The sequence below is a fragment of the Panthera tigris genome, chromosome A1, assembly GCF_018350195.1.
Source record: "Panthera tigris isolate Pti1 chromosome A1, P.tigris_Pti1_mat1.1, whole genome shotgun sequence".
In the NCBI taxonomy this organism is placed as follows: Eukaryota; Metazoa; Chordata; class Mammalia; order Carnivora; family Felidae; genus Panthera; species Panthera tigris.
In genome coordinates this window covers 211,188,113-211,209,653 of record NC_056660.1, presented here as the reverse complement: position 1 = coordinate 211,209,653, position 21,541 = coordinate 211,188,113, and the positions used below count along the sequence as shown (strand labels likewise).

The window sequence follows — 21,541 nt, the reverse complement described above, 5'->3', positions numbered from 1 at the left end:
GTAAACATGCATACAACCGGAGAACATGAAAGCTGGAAAAGCTGTATATACTTCAAGAAGGTATAAAGATAGAGTTGATTACCCTGGTTTGCTATGTAGCCCTTCTGGGTTCCTCAGTTTCACTATCTGTGTGAAGTTAGAACATACCCAGTAATATTCACCAAAAAAATGTGACATAATTGTAGGTCCAAATAATTTCAAATTCACTTCTTGTCAGCTTTACTTGAAAATAATAAAGCTGTACTAGGTATAGCACTTTTGGAAAATAACCCAGGATTGTGTTAGCCTTGAAGGGAAGTCTTGTGAAGATTTGCGAACAAGGAGATGGTTGACCTCTCATCTGCCTGTGGTAGAACAAGTTTCTATTTTCCTTCTCCACCTACTTTGCACGGATGAGTATGTCTTCCCTAAGAAACCTCTAGAGATGTTACCAATGGGTTCTGACTCTGCATCCTTACCTACCCCCCTGTCTGTCACCCTCTTTTTGAGGATGGGAACATTTCAAACTATGTTTCCAAATCTCTCTGTACAAGCCAAGGAGCAAGCCATACTCGAGTCCACGTGGGATCTGTGTTCTAGAAGGGGCGTTAGCAGACCAGGCCAAGTAGAGGAATCCTATCAATCCAGTTAGGTGTGATCTCCTTCTCTCAATCCCTCTTGTCCTTGCCATGTGGGGTGGGGAATCTCCTCCAAGCTGCAAGGATGACCAGTGCTCTCCATGACCTTATATATCTGGGCGAGCAGCTATAAGCATCTTCACCCAGTGCCCTAACAAAGCCTGTAGTCCTTGGTGCCCCCTCCTCACTTGGTCCTGTAGGCTCATCACCCACCCCCTCAGTGGGGGTCCTCTTGCAGAGGCTTCCACTGGCACGAAGTGTGCATTGTGCAGCCCAGTCATTAAAGCAGGACCCCTTGCTCCAGGCTGTGGCTATGGACACCCCTCCTCTCAGGCCGCAGGTACCTAAGGTTAGGACCTGGCAGGAGGCTGCCACCCATAAGACGCTGGTAGGATAAAGGTGACTTCTCTGCTTCTCCCAGTCCTTGCTTTTCTTGTGTCTCTGCCTTTACTCCCCCTCCTCCACCTTTTATCTCCTCAGTGTTGAGCAAAAGAGTTTAAAGGGGAAAAAAAAGATACCTTTAAAGCCCATGAAGTTATTTTCAATTTTTCCAGCAAATAGTCTGGTGAGTTCTCAGTAAACAGGCATGTAGAAAGAAACGTGGAAATGAGAGATGCAGGCTGGTAAAGACGTGTATCGATTTAACGTTTTCTTTTTTTTTTTTTTTTTTAATTTTTTTTTCATCGTTTTTTATTTACTTTTGGGACAGAGAGAGACAGAGCATGAACGGGGGAGGGGCAGAGAGAGAGGGAGACACAGAATCGGAAACAGGCTCCAGGCTCCGAGCCATCAGCCCAGAGCCTGATGCGGGGCTCGAACACACGGACCGCGAGATCGTGACCTGGCTGAAGTCGGACGCTTAACCGACTGCGCCATCCAGGCGCCCCTCGATTTAACGTTTTCAACAAGACCTACACTGAGCACTTGCTAAAGGCCAGATCCTGCGCTAATGAAAATGTCTTCAGGTTTCACGTATTCCCCAAGGAGAGAGATATCTGTACTCATAAACAGTGCCAGAAGCTTTGCAGAAGTGGTAGTGGTGGGATTCCACCTGGACCCTGACGGGACCAAGCTGGGAGAGGATCGTATACACCCAGGCCGACTCTGTCCTCATGAAGTCATCCCAGACTTAACAGAAAAATTGCTTCTGCTCAAGAATTTCAGACTGTACAAGAAGCCAGCCGTACACACTTCTCTTCAAGGCCTGGTGACAAAGTCAGACAGTTCTGTAGTGGCAGGTGAGGTGCCAACAATTCTGGGAGGCTCCTGACCTTGCCACCACCCCCCCACACACATACTTAGTCAGCTCAGGATGCAATAACAAAATACCAGGGCTTGAAGGACAGAAATGTGTCTTCTTCCAGTCCCGGAAACTGGAAGTCCAAGATCAGGATGCCGGCAAGGGCAGGGTCTGGTGAGAGCTCTCTTTCTGGCTTGCAGATGGCTACCTTCCCACTATCTGCTGACATGGTTTTTCCTCAGTGTGTGCGTGTGGACAGATTTTGTCTTCTTATCAGGCCACCAATCGTGTTGAACTAGGACCCCACCCTTATGACTCCATTTAACCTTAGTAACCTCCTAAAAACCCTGTGTCTGAATACAGTCACACCGGGTGGGGGGTAGGGGATTAGGGCTTCAACATGGGAAATTTGGGAGGACACAATTCCGTCCATACCCCACACATACTTTGTTCAGAGGTCTCTCTTTTGGGCAGGCCTCTAACTGAGAACTTCCACAGTGCTGTAGCTTCCTGCTCCTCGAGGGGTTGTCCAATGTTTCTCTTCTGACAAAATTCTTTAATAAAACTTATAAAAATGAATATTTAAGAATTCTCTTACCTCGCATTGTGTTCCTTTTCCACCCCCAAAGAAAATACAAAATTATCAACACCCACACACATATACCCTCCAAACTATAGTGACATTCTCTACACAGGACTACATTAGAGTTTAAATTGGTGAAAAATCAAGAAAATTCCAAGAAGTGATTGCAGGGATGATTTTTTTTTCTTCAAAAAACAGCTGACAGAAAGTAAAGCAATTTAAGTAAAATTATTTTCCAAGGTTGTCAGAGGTTCTTGAAGTTCACATTTCAACTACAAGAAGAGAAGCTCGCATCAGAGCCTGGCCTTGCTGGCTTTGTAAAGGGCCAGAAGGGCATCTCCTTTCACTTTATGACCAGTGCCTAATACCATGCCTGGCAAACAGTGGCGCTCAATAAATGTTTGATGTATGGGTGAAGGAAAAACTGAAGATGATCAGAAACAACTTATGAATCACAAATACTGAAGAATTGCAAGAGTTGTCTACTTTTCCCTATTGGATGGCTTGTGTCAATTAAAGAATGTTCCACACTGAGACTGCGAAGTGTCTGTTCGAAGGGGAGAAATCTAGCCAAGTGGGCAGTTTTGGGAAGGACAATATCCAGTCTTGACCCAGGACTGACTTTCCCAAACCAGAAGCCAAGGAAATGCAGCTATCTGTAGTGTCTGCTGAGGGGTGCAGGACGCCCTGTGCACTAACAGAACAGAGGGCCTAGAGATCTCTGGGGAATACAAATAACTGACTTCTTTTTCCCTTCCCCAAACCCCAAGTGCTTTAGGCAGCTCTTCACAAAGCTCTGTCTCATTTAGAGCTTTCTTGGATAGCAGAGCCCATCTGTCAGACTCAGGGTCGCCAGGACATCTGCAGGTAGGTTGAACCATGGCTTGAGCAAGTTGCATGGAGAAGACTCAAGTTTTCCCAGGGAGCAAGGAAAGTGAACACAGTGGAAGACTCAGAAAATTATAAAGTTTCTTGGACTCTAAGGGATGTTTTTTTAGCATTCCAGGAGCTTCTAGCATGGGCAATAAAGCCACCTCTTCCACTGAAGGACTTGCTCAAGGCTCTGTCTCCTATCCTGACTCAGCTCTTCCCTCACCTCAATTCTCTTCTGCTGCCCTATGCACAGATTTTTCATAGAGAAGGAGGATTTCTCCCTGGCATGAAGGATTACCTACCACTGACTGGAAACTGGATGTTAACTGCACCAACTGACAGATTTGAGGCCCAGCTTCCCCCAAGAAGATTCTCTCAAGTTAATCTTCTCCAGGCCACACCCTATAGCTTCTAGATGCTCATCTTCCTGCCATCAGCACGAGTGAGGTTCCTGAAGCACAACGACTCAGCAACAACACAAACACGGGCAGCCACCTCTGATGAAATGCCTAACAAGAGCCTGGTCTGTGATAAACACTTTTTTATTTGATAATTTACTAGTTAGTTCTCAATAACCATATGAGATAATTCTTATTATTGCTATTTTAAAATAAGAAACATGAGATTCAGAGAAGTTATAAAATTTGTTCAAAGTCATATGGCTAATAAGCAGCAGACCAGCATTTTAGATGAGTCGGTCTGAATCTCATTCAGATTGGTGCTGTGGGGATAGAGGTAGTGTTCCTGGGAAACCCCTGCCTGGAAACTGCAATGTGCGGAGTAGAAAGGGTTAGCTCAAAACAATCATCTTAGCAGAAAAGCTGGATCAGGCACCAGCTGGCCCCAAGCTCCAAGTCCCTACTAGTTCCAAGCAACGCTTGAAGGAAATTTGTCTAGGAGAAGCTCAATAGGTAATACATGATCTTTTGAAACTGGCTTTCTGGAGACAATGTCTCACTTCTCTTGTATAATCCAGACACATGCTACTTAGAGAAGATGTCTTGGATCTAGAGTTGATGGTTAGAGAAATGACACCAGGAAAAAAGAGGAACATCTTAAGTCTGATAGGACCTAGAAAGCTTTGGTTCAGGTCCACCATTGACAATTGTTTCACTCCCCATACCTATGAGCTTGGCCAAAACCACTTCTGCATTGAGCCACTTGTAAGCCACATGACCTTGGGCAGGTGTTCTCATCACCACCCCTACCCCACAGCCATGTAATGAGGAAACTGAACTGAACTCCTACGTTAAAAATGTATTTTATGGGTATCTGTCTGGCTCAATCCATTGAGCATGCAACTCTTGATCTTGGGGTTGTGAGTTTAAGCTCCATGTTGGGTGTAGAAAGATTACTTAAAAAATTTAAAAAAATGTATTTTAGTAATGAAACCCTTTCTTCAAACCAAAATTATGCAAAAAGCAAGGAAAAGAAACAATCCCAAAGCAGATGTGGCAGAGGGTACAGAGAGGGACTCCACATGGCAGAGCTTTAAACCACCAGAAGACACCATATCTAAGGGTCTTTTCAGCCCTGGTGTTGTTTCAGTTGAACAAACACACCTTCCACTGCCCACACAAGTCAGCATTTTGCTGCTATCACACATTTGCAACCAGATCCCCTTCTTGGCAGAACACTGCTGCCTTTCCCAACAGAGCTGAACATCAGTATTGGAGCTCATATCCATTAGCAACAATAGTTGAGCTGCCAAAGGTGTCCACCTCTCTGGGCCAGCTTCAGGTAGATTTGAAATGTCCCAGCCAGGGAGCTCATTTTCATTAAAAAGAAGTATATCTTACTCACTGTGAACCAAAACTATTTTTGTCCTTAGGTAAGAGACTTCTCAAAACTGGCCACTGTTAAAGTGAAGACATATGTCTTTAGAGATAAACAAGTGAAGAAACAGGAGTCTAAGTGTTAGTAACGAGTAGATGTCAAAAGCAAGTATGTCCCAGGTTTAGGGCTGTGGACCAAAGTATCAGTATGCGAAAAAATGAAAAACTATATATGCTCCCCACAGGCTGACTGGTCCTGGCTGATAACACCCTCACTTAATTGAGAACATGTCAAAAAGGTGGGAGAAAATGAGAAATCATTTTTGAGATGAGAAATCTCCCAAAATGATAAAACAATTAAATCAAGTACAGGTAAAAGGGAAGCTTTTAAATCTCTCCTGAGAGCCAATATCAGAATCAGAATTTATAAAACAATATGATCCATTATTATCTTACTTTAAATTGTCAATTTTGTTCATTGCTAACACACGATGACAAGCAATTCCACTGAATTGAGATCTAATCCCACACACTTTCTTTTCCTTCCTCATCTTCTGGCAAAAATGTGCTGATGAATTTCTCATAATGAAGACAAATGTGGAAGAGGCAGATAGGGGCAGAAGAAAGACCAAAAAACTCCCAAACTTAAGTAATCAACCAAGTAGGATAATGAGTCCCAGCAAGCTGAAACACTGATAGAACTCTAATGACACACTTTCCTTAGCTTAGTAACTGAGGGACTTCCACACTTCCTCCAAGGCACTGTGAAAGGCTTCTTATACACAGCCTCTACATCCTCAGTGGTGAGCTCTCCATTTCTGAAGGTGTTCAGAAAGAGTTTATTCCTGCACAGTTACATTTTCATGTATAATGTAGAATCCACCAGCTTATAAATAACTAGCTATACGGTAATACAAGCAGGGAATTTAGTACACTGTTTCCCAAGCTTTCTTGACCTTGGGACTTGTTGCTTTCAGAGCTCTCATTAATACGTAGTGTTCCATGGCACATCACTTAGGAAATACAGCTTTTAAGGATTACTGGCTCAGGAAGGAAATCAGATTAAATGACTGCTAAAGCTTTTTCAGATTATAAGGACCTGTCATTCTAAGATAATCTGTATGGAAATGAAGGGGAAAAACATGTCTTTTCCAGGAGCTACAGAGTGGGAATGGAAACCTAGGGTACCTGTTTCTTCAAGTACCTTATGCTTTCTTCCTAGGGTTCTCCTTGGTCTTAATGAAGGTTTATATCTTGGGATCAGAAAGACCTATTACTTAAGTAGAAAGACTGAGAAAATGGGAGAGGCAGGAGAGGAGCCTCTTGAAGAATGGAGTTCTTTCATCTGTGGGGAGATGGGTGATGGACCAGTATGGGGCATCTTACCAATTACCTAGGGCTGATCCTAAGCTTCAGCAAGACCTTCCAAGAAAAGGCTCACTCTGAAACTCCAGGTCTACCTATTCTGGCAGTACTTTTAAAGATTATCAAATGCTACAAACATAGTACATGTTCATTAAATATGATGCCAACGGCTTAACAGGATTTTCTTAATGCTCACAGGGACTTCTAGCCAACTGTTGTCACAAGAAGGAAAAATGAATCAGTCCTATCCAGATGGATCTAGGCCATTCTAAGGTGGTGGGCCACCTAAGGTGGAGACCCTCTCAGCTCAGTGTCCCTTTCTCATCTGCCTAGGTTCCTGTCCAGTTGTTTATATCAAATCCCCAAAACTATCATACAAAATACTGAACATGCATAAGGCAATTTGTGCCTGCCTTCATGATGACTGTGTCAGGCCACCAGTTGTCCCAATATTTGCTTTTCCTCTTTGATTTTTTGCTGGGCACACGCCCTCCTAGAATACAATAACGCAGCATCCCTTGCAACTAAATTCTGACCAGTGGGACCCAAGGGAAAGCACCACGTCTACCTTACAGAACTTAAAAGGAAGACCCAGGAACTTCTTTTCTACTTCTTCCTTCTTGGCCCTGAGTGTGGATGGACAAGAAAGTGGAAGCCAGACATCACAGAAGATAGAACAAGAGAGAAGACAGGCAACAGAAAGAGTCTGAGTTCCTGATGATGGTGCACTGCACCAACCTTGCACATTTTATCTCCAAATTTCACTTATGTGAGAGAGAAATAAAAGTTTACTTTTCAACTAGAATGGAAGAGGGCTGTTTTGTCTGTTTTGTTCACTCTTCTGTCTAGACTAGTTCTGTGCACGCAATAGCAATATCTCAAATAAATACATCTTCTTTGGGGTTTTCTGTCACACATAAACATATAATCCTGAAGGATATGATGACTTAACCACCCTCTCCATGTCTGTAAGTGCTATCTCTTCTTATCCATAACCCTGAGGGGGTGGGTTGCTTTCCTCTCCAAGTGGTAGCATTTGATCCGTCTCCTCAGATGGGTAAGTTGGTTGAGTGTAAATAAACAAACAGAGGGTTCGCTTTTAATACCTCCACTGTATAAATAGCAGGAATGACTGACCACCCCAAATGGCTTCCAGAAATAGCATGATCAGAAACGGCTTTCAGAAATAGCACGATCAGACTTGTGTCCTGGGGAAAACAATGCCATGAGTCCCCTGTATGGTCTTCTTTACAGATCTCAATGTGCCAAGGTTCCGTGGAAAGAGAAAGAAAACACTATTCATGCTTGGGAACCTCAATTCTTACATGCTTTTAAATGAAGCAAGAAAATTCTTCGTGACACCTACTGGGTTGACTATTAGTATTCTCTCCAGTCATCAAAGGCTGAGTGTGTCTGTTAGAAAGAAACCTAACAGTGAGCTACTTTTGCTGCTGCTATCCTCCTAGTCCACACATAACTGCTTGGTATTTCAAGTCACCAACTTGACTCCAGGGCATAAATAGATCTAAGCTCTTCTGTACCCCCAGAGTCCCTCAGAAAATGGATATCCTGAGTAATAAATGTTAACTTGGCAAGACAGCAAGTAGTCAAGCTGCAAGTTAAGATCAAAGAAACCTTTGAGGACACCAATCAGAGAGCTATCTCCAGAGACCAGAGAAGCCATCTGCCCTATCTTTGAGCCGACACCAAAAGAACAATGCCACCCTGATGAGACCATTTTTTAAAAAGGTGAAAGAGACCATATTTACATATGGTCATACTGACATATATATATATGGGTATATTCTACACATACATATATAATGGGTGTGTTTACATTCTCTACTTAATGCTTAATTTCACACCAATACAACTTCTTCCATGTCCGTTTATTATAAGTACGATATTTATTAATATAAGTTTCTCTTCTTCTCCTAGCATATATGGCCCTCCTCTACCCAGAAACTAGACCAAAATAGGTGCATTTCTTTACAGTTCTTCTCTGGGATATTTTTTGTTGGTTGATTGGTTTGGTTTGATTTCTAATACACCCCTTCACTGAGAATAACACTTTTTCCCAAATTTCAGCTTTATTTAGGTGCCTCCTTCTGGCTGTCCACTTTCTATGGGCTCAGAAATTTGTCCCCAGTTGCTCACAAACGGATTCTTAAAATCCAGAGTATAGAGCTCCAGGAAACTATCATCTTTGTCTCTAGCATTTGGTTAACCTCTGCTGTCTGCATTCCCATCTTTCTCCCCCGTCCCTCTTCCTCCTCCTCCTCCTCCTCCTCCTCCTCCTCCTCCTCCTCCTCCTCCTCCTCCTCCTCCTTCTTCTTCTTCTTCTTCTTCTTCTTCTTCTTCTTCTTCTTCTTCTTCTTTTAACCTCTGAAAGCTTTGTTCATGTTCATGTCCACTCTACTATCTGTATTTAAAGAAAAGAGATTTTTTAAAGCTCTTTGTCCAGAATTTTAAAGTTCCCCATACTGTAGGGGAAGGATTTCCCCTAAGGATTTAGAGGCTAAGGATTTCTTAGGGCTAAGGATTTCTTGTCTATCATATTTTGTGTTCTTTTTCATGGTGAAATTCAGCCCCACTATATTTACAAATATAGTGTATTGAGTTTACAAAAATGTTTTTGTAAAGTAGGAAACGCTATAGGGTGTGGAGTTTCCCAATGTGTTATAAGAATCTGGTTTCCTAAAGAGTCTAAAGGCACTGGAGGCACTGAATGTATCATCTTTTATTAGGCTTCAGTGACACATACACTTGACACAAGAAACAAATTACAGTCGCAGGGTCATTATATCTGCTGCAATCATGGATCACTTTACTCTTGTGACAACTGCCAAAAAGATAGATTGCAGTTTGCTTTTTTTCTAGTAAAGGTCAAGATGGTATTATTATTGTTATGAACCAAAGGCAGGATTTTATCTATTCTCAAATGTAGCAAATAAATGGATTGTCTTAGCTCAAAGCTCCATGTTTATCTTCTGCGTGGGTCATCCTGCTGGCATGGACAGCATCTCCCTGAGGGGGAAGGCTTTCTTTACAAGGGAGAACTGGACCAGTGCCTCAGTCACTGTGTTAACTCAGCACTCAGCATTGAGCCTGGTGTCTTCTAATATGCAGTAAGTGTCTGCTGAGTGAGTATACGGATTCATTTGCTTAATATTTATTTGTGGAGCTGGGATGTTATATAGAGCATTAAACAAAACAAAAAAAGTGTTTGCATTTTAGTGAACCTAATCTGAATTTCATTATTCATTCATTCAAACTTCTATACTTTGCTCAACATATTTACTCACTTCCAACCCCCAGTCCCCAAAGTAGAGTGCTAACAACAAATCACGCATCACAATCGGGCAAATTTTGTTTCCTGAAGGAAATGCTATTCTGAACAAAGGTGCCCTCCTGCTCCGAAGGGACCAGGGATACCACAAAGTAATGAGGCACTCCCATTTCAGCTCTCAAATTTCTTGGAAGCTATGACAGAAAGTGGAATTTGGCGTAATTTTTTTTCTTTAATCCACTTTATTGTAATAATTTTCTATGTTATTTTTGTAGTTAGAAAAATAAACTTTAAAAAATGTGAAGACACTTGGGGCACCTGGGTGGCTCAGTCGGTTGAGCATCTGACTTCAACTCAGGTCATGATCTTGCAGTCTGTGAGTTCCAGCCCTGTGTTGGGCTCTGTGCTGACAGCTCAGAGCCTGGAGCCTGCTTCCAATTCTGCATCTCCCTCTCTCTCTGCCCCTCCCCCGCTCATGCTCTGTCTCTCTCTCTCTTTCTGTCAAAAATAAACATTAAAATTTTTTTTTAATATGAAGACCCTTTACTTTGATTTTCTTCACATTTATAATTTAATAGCAGCATTTTTCTGAGTTCTTTATCCAATTCTCTTGTTAATGTTTGCCCTTTTAACTAAGTAACCAGAAGCTATTCTCCCCAATCATTTAAAATGACTCTCTAGCAACAGCAATCACACAGTAACCTATGTAATTATTGAGAAATATAAATCTACCCAATTTGTCTATTCATTCATTTTCTGGTTCTCCAAAGAAAGGAAAATTGACTAGGGTGGGGGAAGATGCAAACTTAAGGAGGAAAAAAAAAAAAGGAATTATTCCCTCTAAGTTAGCAGCCATTCTTCTATGAAGGCATGTGATGGCAAAGAGCTTTGAAAATGGGAGCCAGTATTTTGTTAAGGAACTAGAGACACATGAGGTAAACAGGAAGACATTGAACTTAGCCAGATAAACACACTTCTGGAGCACTGGAAAGAACACTATGGTCCAGGGAAGCCCAGGACAATCCATAGGCCACCAGCCACATGTGGCGCCAGAGCATTTGAAATGTGCTGTTCATGTAAAACACACCCTGGATTTCAAAGAGTTAGTATAAAAAGAGAGAGAGAGAGAGAGAGAGAGAGAGAGAGAGAGAGAGAGAAAGAAAGAAAGAAAGAAAGAAAGAAAAAAGAGAAAGAAAGAGAAAGAAAGAAAAAGAAAGAAAGAAAGAGAGAAAAAGAAAGAGAAAGAAAGAAAAAGAAAGAAAAAGAAAGAAAGAGAAAGAAAGAAAGAAAGAAAGAAAGAAAGAAAGAAAGAAAGAGAAAGAAAGAAAATGTAAACTATCACATTAACAATTAACATTACATGTTGAAATGATATACTGGATATTGTGGGCTAAGAAAATTATTAAAATAAACTTCGTCTGTTTCTTTTTATGTTTTTTTTCTTCTTGGCTTCTACAAAATTGAGCACGACATATGTGATGTACATTAGATTTTTATTGCATAGAACTTCTTTAGAGCTCAAGACCCTTGGTTATTAATCCAGGGTCTCCTAATTATTTGTCCCAAGTTTACCTCACAGAACTGCTTTATAGAAGGAGTACATTATAACGTGGGGGGAACATCAAGTATGATACCCTCCACATACTGGAGTCATAATAAGTGTTATTTTGTTTTCCTCTATCTTATCTGCAACTCAAGATATAATATTTGTGATAGGTCAAAACCTCATTCCTCTTGTTTTCCATTAAATTTATTTAGTTTCACTGATTGGGGAGAGCCATGACTTTAACCAGCCTGGCTGCCTCATCCCTGTCCTCACCTTATGAGACATCTTTGTTCCTCATGCACTAGAGCACAATGACAAGGAAGCAGCATTAGGAGGCAAGTGACTTTACTTACTCTTTTTTTCCGTACTTTTTTTAGGAGAGGGAGAGAGATCAGATAGTTCTGACACTTAGATTTATTCTAAAAAATGACTTCCTGTCCATTAACAGATGAACAGATAAACAAAATGCAGTGTATACATACAATGGAATGTTATTCAGCATTCTGACACCTGCTACAGCATAAAGGAGACTTGAGGACTTTACGCTAAATGAAATAAGCAGTCATCAGAGGACAAATACTGCAGGAAGCCCCGTACAGGAGGCACCTAGAGTAGTCAAATTCATACAGACAGATAACTGAATGGTGGTTGCCAAGGGCTCCCAGCGGAGGGAAAGTGTGAGGACCTATTGTCTGATTGGTATACAGTTTCAGTTTGGAAAGATGAAAATGGTTCTAGAGATGGATGGATAGTGGTGATGGTTGCCCAACAATGGGACGGTATAGTTTATTTTATATAGATTTTACCATAATTAAAAAACGAAGTAAAAAAAAAGGTAACCTCCGTGGTAGATGATGGATGTTCAAGTGAACACCGTTCCACCCAACCTCCTGCACTTTCTATGGCCACATCAACAAGTCCCAGAGTGACCTTTAGGTCCCTAAGGAGACTTCAGCACCAATCACTGTTTCACAATCACTAAAGTGTGCTTACTAAGGCATTAACATTTCGACAAGTACAGCTGTCAAAGTAAGACTTTTCTAAATAAACTTTAACATTTTAATTAGCCAGAAATTCCATTTTCCAATACAAATGAGGTTTGGCAATAATGTTAAGTTAAAAGTTTTCCCTGAAATTTTCCAGGACTTTTGACTGCAGCCTTGCTGGTCCCACCCTCCGTGATTTTTTCCCCTTGTCCTAGAGCTACAATCCACCCATCACTGCAAGACAAGCTGGTTTGGGCTGAACCTTTATGCCTCTGCCCACTTCTGCCCTCTTGAGGCTATTAAGAGATTTCTAGGCAGCTCTTTTTGGCTTAATATTGTCAACTGGAGATGTGTCCTCTGTAGATGGGCTTGCTTTGTTGGACTGTTTCAAACATACAATTTTTCCTCTCTAATCTTCCACCTAACTCCTTGTTTACACAAAAAGGGGACTCTGTCATACCTCTTTCCACATACACTCCTCTCTGAGATGTTGCTTTGGGCCCCCCAGCTTTAGAGATAGAAAATCTGGAATTTTCTCAAAAATAGGGTAGTAAATTCAATTTGTATACAGATCTTCCTTGACTTACAATGGGGTTATGTCCCAATGAACCCATCATAAGTTGAAAATATCATTAAGTTGAAAATACATTTAATACACCTTACTGAACATCATAGCTTAACCTAGCCTACCTTAAACATGCTCAGAATACTTCGACGAGCCTACAGTAAGGCCAAATCATCTAACACAATCTATTTTATAATAAAGCATTGACTATCTCATGTAATTTATTGAATGGTACTGAACGTGAAAACAGCATGGTTGTATGGGTATAGAAGGTTGTAGGTGTATTTAGGCTGTTACCCGTAGTGATGGCGTGGCTGACTGCGAGTTGTGGCTCCCTGAGCTTCACTTAGGGGTGACAAAAATGTTCTAAAGTTGACTATGGTAATGGTAGAACCACTCTGTGAATATACTAAAAGCCATTGAATTGTACACTTTAAATAAGTGAATTATATTTATTTGAATTATGTCTCAACAAAGCTGTCATTTTTTAAAAAGCCTATGTGAAGAAGATGAAAAAACAAGCTGCAGACTGGAAGAAAATATTTGTAAACCACATATCCAACAAAAGACTGGTATAAAAAAATACATAAGGAATTCTCAAAACTCAATAGTAACCAAAAATCAAATTAAAAATGAGCAAAAGTACTCTCAACAATAGCCAAATTATAGAAAGAGCCTAAATGTCCATCAACTGATGAATGGATAAAGAAATTGTGGTTTACATACACAATGGAGTACTAGGTGGCAATGAGAAAGAATGAAATATGGCCCTTTGTAGCAACATGGATGGAACTGGAGATTGTTATGCTAAGTGAAATAAGCCATACAGAGAAAGACAGATACCATATGGTTTCACTCTTATGTGGATCCTGAGAAACTTAACAGAAACCCATGGAGGAGGGGAAGGAAAAAAAAAGGGGGTTAGAGTGGAAGACAGCCAAAGCATAAGAGACTCTTAAAAACTGAGAACAAACTGAGGGTTGATGGGGGGGTGGGAGGGCAGGGAGGGTGGGTGATGCGTATTGAGGAGGGCACCTTTTGGGATGAGCACTGGGTGTTGTATGGAAACCAATTTGACAATAAACTTCATATATTGAAAAAAAAAAAGAATGACTAAAAATGAGCAAAAGAGTGGAGCCTGGGTCGCTCAGTCAGTTAACTATCCAACTTCGGCTCAGGTCATGATCTCATGCATGGTTCATGGATTCCAGCCCCGCGTCAGGCTCGGTGCTGACAGCTCGGAGCCTGGAGCCTGCTTAGGATTCTGTGTCTCTTCTCCCTCTGCCCCTCCCCCCACTTGTGCTCTGTTTCTCTCTCAAAAACATTATTATTATTTTTTTTAATGAGCAAAAGACAGAAACAAACATTTCACTGATGAAGACATACGGATATCAAAAAAGCACATGAAAAGATGTCCAACATTACCTGTTGGGGAGATGAAACTTAATGAGATAGCACTACAAGGAGATATCACTACATATCTATCAAGAATGCTAAAATTAGGGGCACCTGGGTGGCTCAGTCGGTTAGGCATCCGACTTCGGCTCAGGTCACGATCTCGCGGTCCATGAGTTCGAGCCCCGCGTCGGGCTCTGTGCTGACAGCTCGGAGCCTGGAGCCTGTTTCAGATTCTGTGTCTCCCTCTCTCTCTGACCCTCCTCCGTTCATGCTCTGTCTCTCTCTGTCTCAAAAATAAATAAACAGTTAAAAAAAAAAAGAATGCTAAAATTAAAGGGACACCTGGGTGGCTCTGTCGGTTAAGCATCCAAATCTTGATCTGAGCTCAGGTCTCCATCTCAGGGTTGTGAGCTCAGGGTCCACATTAGGCTCTGCTCTGGGCATGAAGCCTACTTGATTTAAAAAAAGAATGCTAAAATTAAAAATAGTGACAGTATCACTATTGTGATATTGGATGCGGAGCAAGTAGATCACTTATGCACAACTGGTGGGGATATAAGATGGTATAGCCAGTCTAGAAAACACTTTGGCAGTTTCTTATAAAACTACACGTGCAATTGCTATGTGACATAGAACTGTACTCTTGGGCATTTATCCTAGAGAAATGGGAACTTATGTTAACCCAAAACCAGTACACAATGTGTAGAACAACTTTTCTTTTTTTAAAAAAAAAAATTTAATGTTTTATTTTTGAGAGAAGGAGAGACAGAGCATAAGTAGAGAGAGAGAGGGAAGCAGGCTCCAGGCTCCAAGCTGTCAGCACAGAGCCTGACGAGCAGCTTGAACCTACGAACTGAAAGATCATGACCTGCAAAGTCAGATGCTCAACAGACTGAGCCACCCAGGAGCCCCTAGAGCAACGTTATTTCTCATAGCCAATAACTAGACACCATCCAGCTGTTCTTCCATATGTGAAAGTTTAAATAAATTATGGTTACATACATATCCTGGAATACCACTCAGCACTGAATGTCTAGGGAATTATTATGTTGAGTGAAAAAAATCAATCCCAAAAGGTTACATACTGTATCATTCCACGTACAGAGCATTTCAAAATGAAAAAAAAAATTAGAAAATTTTTGAACTGCTTGCGGTTTGCCAGAGGTTAGGAATGAGGGATGGGGAGCATGGTGGTGAGGGAGGTGGTGTGGTTATGAAAGAGCAACATGAGAGATTCTTGTGGGGAAAGAGCTATTCAGTATCCCAACAGTGTTGGTAGATGCATAAAACCACACACGTAGTAAAACTGTGTAGAACTAATATCACACATAAACACAAATACATAAGTACACAAGTACAAGAAAGTTGGGAGAATCTGAATAAGATCACTGGGTTATGTCCATGTCAGTATCCTGATTATGATATTGTACTATTGTTTTGTAAGATGTTACCCTTGGGGTAAATTGGGATCTCGTCCTATTGTAGCTTACAACTGTATGTGAAGCTACAATTATCTCAGTAAAAACTTCATTAAAATAAAATAAATTCTTTGTCTGAACTCACAGAGTAGTAGCAAAAGCAAAAACTAATCTTCAATCTCCCAATTCCTAGTCCAGAGTCAGTGACTCGCCTCTATACCTCTGGCTCAAACAGCCCTTCTGAGCTCCTGATCTGTGTTTCCTGCTTGAGTGGACTTAGCACCAGGAAAAGCAACCTCTGAGGAATGGAGGTAGGGTAGGGAAAGGGAAAGTGTCTAACAACAAAGGCATGCATGATATAATCCCAGGAATGGGAATTAGAGATGTGTACATAAATAAATAAAAACACATAAGATAAAGTTAATCAAATACAGTTAGTCTGGGGCGCCCAGGTGGCTCAGTCATTTGAGCATCTGACTCTTGATTTCAGCTCAGGTCAATCCCAGGGTCATGGGATGGAGCTCTGCGTCAGGCTCCAGGCTGAGCAAGGAGCCTGCTTAAGATTCTCTATCTCTCTCCCCCGTCCCTCTCCCCTGCTTGCACATTCCCTCTCTCTCTAAAAAAACTTTTTAGGGGCACCTGGGTGGCTCAGTCTGTTAAGCATCCAACTTCGGCTCAGGTGATGATCTCCCAGTTCGTGGGGTCAAGCACTGCATCGGGCTCTGTGCTGACAGCTCAGAGCCTGGAGCCTGCTTCAGATATTGTGTTTCTCTCTCTCTGCCCCTCCCCCAGTTGCGCTCTCTCTCTCTCTCTCTCTCTCTCAAAAATAAATAAAACATTAAAAGTTTTTTTAAAATTTTTTAAAAATGCAATTAGCCTATAAAATGGCTTAGCTAGGTCGTTACCTTTTGGGGAATTTCTCCAGATTTTGCTTCCCAACATCCAACCACCCTTAGCACCCTCATCTTCTGGTGTTCCTAGAGAGGCAAGACTGTTGCTGTCTTCCAAAATCTGTTCTTCCTTCCTTCCTTCCTTACTAGCTGGGTCTGTGGCTGCCTGGCTACTCCTTTTATTAAGTGTGACCCAGATACCACCTTATACCTGTCAGAATAGCTAACATTAACAACTCAGGCAACAACTGATGTTGGTGAGGATGCAGAGAAAGAGGATCTCTTTTGCATTGTTGGTGGGAATGCAAGCTGGTGCAGCCACTCTGGAAAACAGTATGGAGGTTCCTCAAAAAACTAAAAATAGAACTACCCTACGACCCAGCAATTGCACTACTAGGCATTTACCCACGGGATACAGGTGTGCTGTTTCAAAGGGACACATGCACCCCCATGTTTATAGCAGCCCTAGCAACAATAGCCAAAGTATGGAAAGAGCCCAAATGTCCATCGATGGATGAATGGATAAGAAGATGTGGTATATATACACAATGGAGTATTACTCGGCAATCAAAAAGAATGAAATCTTGCCATTCGCAACTACGTGGATGGAACTGGAAGGTATTGTGCTAAGTGAAATTAGTCAGGGAAAGACAAATATCATATGACTTCACTCATATGAGGACTTTAAGAGACAAAACAGATGAACATAAGGGAAGAGAAGCTAAAATAATATAAAAACAGAGAGGGGGACAAAAGAGAAGAGACTCTTAAGTATAGAGAATAAGCAGAGGGTTGCTGGAGGGGTTGTGTGAGGGGGTGGGCTAAATGGGTAAGGGGCATTAAAGAATCTACTCCTGAAATCATAGTTTCACTATATGCTAACTAATTTGGATGTAAATTTTAAAAAATAAAAAATAAAATTATAAATAAATAAATAAAATAAACGTTAAAAAATTTTTTTAAAAAAAGTATGACCCAATGAGCTCTAGCTGCATGCATTGTGGACCATACAGACCACCGTCTATTTCTTTCTTTTGAGCTTTCTTTGAAACTCAAAAGGGAATAGCATTGACAACCACCCCACCTGCCCCAGCACATCCCCTAGGAGCAGATCTGGGTCAGTAAGAAATTATCCAAATGTGGACGTCTAGAATTACTAAGGAGCTCTCCTCGTATTTTATATGTTTAAAATATAAAGTAAGATTAAACAAAATTAAGAAGGTCATCCAGGCCATGGCAAAGGTGCTCTGTGATTGCCATACAAAGTGGGAGCAAGCCCCAAGACTTGACCTTCCAAATAACCACTCCCAGAGTCGGCAGTCAGGGCAGGGACTCTAGTGTTCCAAATCCTTTACCAACTGGAGACTTAATTTGTGGGGATAAAATTTGAAGATACACACCACCTAACCACGGGCACAATACCTTCTGTCTGAAGCCATTTGAAATGAACATGGAAAATCTCCCAAAGCCACAAAGCCCCCAAATCCCTATCATTTTTCTTTTTCGAGTTTCCTGTCAATGTCAACTTAAAGGATAGTGACAGCCACCAATGACAACATTTCAAGGATTTTTGTAGTGCATGCACTGGATCAAATGGATTTTCTGGGCATTCACAGATGGCTAAAAACAGATTAAAGTCTCCCATAACCTATCCCACAGAAAAAGTGTTATCAACGCTACGCTAAATGACTTTGTTCATAGAACCTTCATGAGCACAAAGTTCAACCTGATACATAACTAGGACTGCATTCTCCCCTTCTGCACTCCAAATAATAAAGACATTGATAGTAATTATAGTAATTATTTACAGTAATTATTTATAGTAATTATAAACAGCAACTTCCAGCATTTGTTCTAGAATCAGCCCTGCTTCATACAGGATACTCTCTTTTGCTACAGTATAGCATGGCATTGATGATGATCATGAGTCTGTGAAGATCAATACATGCCTTCTCAATCATCACAGAAATCCTTGTGCCAATCTGAGTTCCCCTATTGAATCATCTTCTGCGTTTTTAAATGCTGAGGATACATGGTGGCACAGATAAGAGTGTAAGTCAAACAGACGGTGCAGTTTGCCTGAACCCTTCATCAGCTAATGTTCTGTACAAAATAGAGCTTCATGTGAACTTACTAACACAAAAGCAGTGCTAGAAGTGCCTGTGAGTAGTGAATGGCACTGAGTCTATTTTTCACCTCAGTCCCCTCAAACCTTCCTAGGTGAGAGTTGTTTGCTTTTACGAGCCCACTATGCATTTCTATTGAGATCACAGAGTTTCCCTAGTTGCTTTTCATGGTACTGTTGCGATTTGGGGGGGCTGGTGGTTTTGATGTTGGTTCAGTGGAATCAATGAACTGAAACCTGCAGTTTTGCAATGATGTTGGCAAATGACTTAAGTTTTCTGTCTGTAAAGAAGGCTAACAGCACGATCTACTTCAGGGCTATGTCCAGCACAGAGCCTGATATCTAATAGATGATAGAGACGAAATTGGTAACTCCTCCTTTCCTGAATTCAAGAACTTCGCTCCTTTTGAAACTACCCAATATCTCTTTTCTCCTGCCTATGTAATTTCCCAGCCCATCCCCTTATGCTCTCAGAACTCCATCCCCACCAGCCTCACTCTGATTCTCAAATACATCCTGCTCTATCTCACCTTAGGGTCTCTACATTTATATGGTGTTTGTTCTACCTCACACTCTCTTTCTTTCCTTCTTCATCTCACTGACTCCAGTCTTTCTTCAGCTCTCAGCTCAAAGGTCTCTCCTCATGGACCCTTACCCAACCTCCCTAACTGAAATAACCCCCACACCCCCATAAAGGTGCTCACGTGCCACAAGTTACTCCCTTTTCAAGCACTTAACACACTTGTAATTTTACATTTATTTGAGTGTTTTTACATTAATGTCAATCTCCACCATTAGACTATAGGTGCTCTGAAAGCAAAAACTACATTTGAAGGCAAGGACTACACCTTTTTTTTGGGGGGGGGGGCTTTTTTAACTTTTCATGTTTTGCATCAAAACATCTGCAAAAATAGTATTGAGAGGTACTGTATACGCTTCACCCAGCTTCCCCATATGTTAATATCTTATCTGATTATAATATAACTGTCAAAGCCAGGAAATTAATACCGTTACCTAATCCACAGACACTATAAAATTTGGCAAGGACCAGTGGATGTTCTTCATCTATTGTAGGCTCTGATACAGAATCCCACGTTACACCGAGCTGCCGTGTTTCCTTAGTGTCCTCCAATCTCACAGAGCAATTCAGGTCTGTCTTTCATGATGGTGGCACTTTCAGACAGACCCAGCCAGTTATTCTGGTTTCTTTAGGAGTAAATCAGAGTATGTTTTTTTGGCAAAAATATCACAGACATGACACCATGCCTTTCCAGTGCATCATATCATATCAAGAGATACATGATATCCATATATCTCATTATTGATGATGCTAACTTCTATCACTCGATTAGGACGTTATCTGCCAGTTTTCTCTACTGTAAAGTTAACTATTCGTCCTTTCACCACTATTTTTTCTATTATTTATTTATAACAGTTAGGGCTTATGAATATTTGTTTTGTTCTATAGATTCATTATATAACTTAATATTATCATCATTTGTTTTATTGTTTAAATTGTCCCAGCTTTGGGCATTGGGGGGTTCCTTCAAGTTGGCTCTGCGTACTTCCAATATGTCCAACATTTTAAATGGTTCCTTGAGCACCCTAAACACTCCCAGTTCATCTTGTATTTTCTCTACCCTAGAGATAGAATCAATCATTTTATCAACAAACCCAGGTTCCTTTTATTGGAGAATGGTATTAGAAACCATGATTTGGGTGCTAGGTGTACTTGTTGCTACTGGAATGTCACATGCTTTCCCGGCAGACAGAGCTGGGAAATAAATGTATGCACACATATGTATACACCTATTTATACCAACATCTGTATCTATGTGCCTATTAATCAATCTAACCATCCACCTATCTGTCTATCTCTTAAAAACCATGAATTCATACTAATGCCTCTGGGTATCCAACATCAAAGAATTTACCTTAGCCTTCTTTCTTTTTCTTTATAGCTTCCTTTTCAGGTTTCTTCATTGAGAAACCTGGTTCTTATTATCCACAATAAACTTACTAATTTCTCAGTCTCCCCAAGAATGTAGTTTCAGAACTGCTAACTTGTAACGCTGTGAAAAACAAGTTTACTAACTAGAGTACAGTATTTCTCTATTTTTTTTTTTTTTTGGTCGTTAGCCTTAAAATGGTCAAAACACTGTTTTCTTGTATTAGGTTAGTTCTTTTCTTCTGCACCCACGTCACTGTAGTTATGGTGTTCATTTATAATACAGTTAAGTTCATTTGCCACTGTTTGTATTGTATTTTGGTTCCCCCCACATCCCAGTTGATTACAGTTCTTTATTTTTTTGAAAATATAAAATATAATCATGGCTTTAAAAGTCAGACTATACAAAATGGCATTCCCAGAGGAGAAAGTAAAAGGGCCTTCAGGGGTCACATCACCAACAGCGTAGACAGGATGAGATCAAAATTTGGGGCCATAAAGGGAATCAATCTACCATAAAAATAATATATAAAAATAAACAAAACAAATATTTTTTGAAAAAATGTAATAAAAAGAGCAATCCATACAAACCATTCATCCTATATTCTAACCCTAACCATATGACACTAGAAAAGTCTCTTAAACTCTCTGAGGCTAATTTTCCATCTCTGAAATGGGAATAAAATTGTGTGCTTGTCACTTCCCAGGGTTACTGTAGTACTGCAAAGATATAACAGGTATGACCATTCTGCCATCCTATGAAAAATTCTGTGTACATATTAGGAATTAGTAACTAATATTACTTCAGAATTCTTCTTAAAGATTTGCATTTTAAAAAACCATGAAATTTCTGGAGGCTCATGCAGCCTGTTAAATCACCGGTCAGATCAAGCTTCTGCTTCTTCACTCAGGTCTACACCCCA

The 21,541-nt window shown here is 40.8% G+C and overlaps 1 protein-coding gene across 1 annotated transcript in view; it reads right to left on the bottom strand.

The window, feature by feature from the left end:
- LOC102959469 (A disintegrin and metalloproteinase with thrombospondin motifs 12) overlaps positions 1–21,541 on the bottom strand; it is a 301,054-nt gene that overhangs the window by 142,080 nt on the left and 137,433 nt on the right. The window lies entirely within an intron of this gene.